Source organism: Heptranchias perlo, unplaced genomic scaffold (assembly GCF_035084215.1).
Source record: "Heptranchias perlo isolate sHepPer1 unplaced genomic scaffold, sHepPer1.hap1 HAP1_SCAFFOLD_50, whole genome shotgun sequence".
NCBI lineage: Eukaryota > Metazoa > Chordata > Chondrichthyes > Hexanchiformes > Hexanchidae > Heptranchias > Heptranchias perlo.
The window spans coordinates 3,478,950-3,481,242 of NW_027139516.1; the positions used below are offsets into that span (position 1 = coordinate 3,478,950).

General features: G+C 43.1%; 1 non-coding gene across 1 annotated transcript; it reads right to left on the reverse strand.

The window, feature by feature from the left end:
- Positions 1-1,358: 1,358 nt before the first annotated feature.
- Positions 1,359-1,441, reverse strand: trnal-cag (transfer RNA leucine (anticodon CAG)). Its single transcript has one exon. It is a non-coding gene; the product is annotated as a tRNA-Leu (tRNA).
- Between the last annotated feature and the right edge of the window lie 852 nt (positions 1,442-2,293).

Sequence of the window (2,293 nt, forward strand, 5' to 3'; positions counted from 1 at the left end):
CCCTCTCCGACACCCACAGGGCATTGACCGATCCGAACTCAGCTTCATGTCCAATTTCCTGCCCGCTCCCCATAACCCCTAATTCCCTTTACTTCTAGGAAACTGTCTATTTCTGTTTTAAATTTATCTAATGATGTAGCTTCCACAGCTTCCTGGGGCAGCAAATTCCACAGACCTACCACCCTCTGAGTGAAGAAGTTTCTCCTCATCTCAGTTTTGAAAGAGCAGCCCCTTATTCTAAGATTATGCCCCCTAGTTCTAGTTTCACCCATCTTTGGGAACATCCTTACTGCATCCACCCGATCAAGACCCTTCACAATCTTATATGTTTCAATAAGATCGCCTCTCATTCTTCTGAACTCCAATGAGTAGAGTCCCAATCTACTCAACCTCTCCTCATATGTCCGCCCCCTCATCCCCGGGATTAACCGAGTGAACCTTCTTTGTACTGCCTCGAGAGCAAGTATGTCTTTTCTTAAGTATGGAGACCAAAACTGTATGCAGTATTCCAGGTGCGGTCTCACCAATACCTTATATAACTGCAGCAATACTTCCTTGTTTTTATATTCTATCCCCCTAGCAATAAAAGCCAACATTCCGTTGGCTTTCTTGATCACCTGCTGCACCTGCATACCAACTTTTTGATTTTCTTGCACTAGGACCCCCAGATCCCTTTGTACTGCAGTACTTTCCAGTCTCTCGCCATTAAGAAAATAACTTGTTCTCTGATTTTTCCTGCCAAAGTGCATAACCTCACATTTTCCAATATTATATTGCATCTGCCAAATCTCCGCCCACTCACCCAGCCTGTCTATATCCCCTTGCAGGTTTTTTATGTCCTCCTCACTCTCTACTTTCCCTCCCATCTTTGTATCATCTGCAAATTTTGATATGTTGCACTCGGTCCCCTCCTCCAAATCGTTAATATAGATTGTAAAGAGTTGGGGACCCAGCACCGACCCCTGTGGAACACCACTGGTTACTGGTTGCCAGTCCGAAAATGAACCATTTATCCCAACTCTCTGCTTCCTGTTTGATAACCAATCCTCCACCCATGCCAGAATATTACCCCCAATCCCGTGATTTTTTATCTTAAGTAATAATCTTTTATGTGGCACCTTGTCGAATGCCTTCTGGAAGTCTAAATACACTATGTCCACTGGTTCCCCTTTATCCACCCTATACGTTATATCCTCGAAGAACTCAAGCAAATTTGTCAGACATGACTTCCCCTTCATAAAGCCATGCTGACTTTGTCCTATTAAATTATGCTTATCTAAATGTTGCGTTACTGTCTCCTTAATAATAGACTCCAAAATTTTACCCACCACAGATGTTAAGCTAACAAAAATCAGCAATGTCAGAAGTGGAATTCGAACCCACGCCTCCAGAAAAGACTGCAACCTGAACGCAGCGCCTTAGACCGCTCGGCCATTCTGACTACCCCTGTGGAACACCACTGGTTACTGGTTGCCAGTCCGAAAATGAACCATTTATCCCAACTCTCTGCTTCCTGTTTGATAGATCGGGACCGTGCAGGGGGAGATTCTAGTCACAAACCTCCAGACCCCCGATCTATTGATAGATAACCAGAAAGGGCAGGAATGGCTTCTATCGGATGTCTGGTGCTGCCTGATCTTGGGATATCGCGGTGTGTTCAGAAGTGACGTGTTGCGTGTGAAGCAACCAGCATGCAATATGCATGATGAAGATACCGTGAAGAACGGGTCCAAGACATGGTCAGTCACGCTGACAACACCACTACAGGAAATGGTTAGTGTGGGTCTGGAGAGTGAGAACATGTGGAAAACCAATGGGTCGATATCTGCACAATAGAATATATGAAGGTAAATATATGATGCTGATGGGATATTGTTCAGTGTTGATCTTAAACACATTAACACCAACAGAGAGGGCTCTGTAAGGAAAGCGTTCATCAGACTGTCCTCAAATCTGCTGTATTAGATTCTCTTTATATTGTATTCATGTTAACCTTTAGCCTTTGCTGTTAAGCAGGAAAGCATCAGTCAATTTAAAGTACCACTGGACTTTCGGGCCAGGGATAACCCTGCAGCTAAGGTCAGTTTCAGGATGAAGTAATAAGAGGTTTAATTGCAGACATGCCATTGTTTACTGAATCATAAATTTCAGAGAAATTCTATCATTTCAAAACAACGTGAGAAAGGAGTTAGTTCTACAAACATCTCGGCATACGTCATAATTTCTGATCGGTATGTATGTTACAGATTCAAAGACAGATTTATAATTAAATGTTTCATTTGGTAGAATTGCA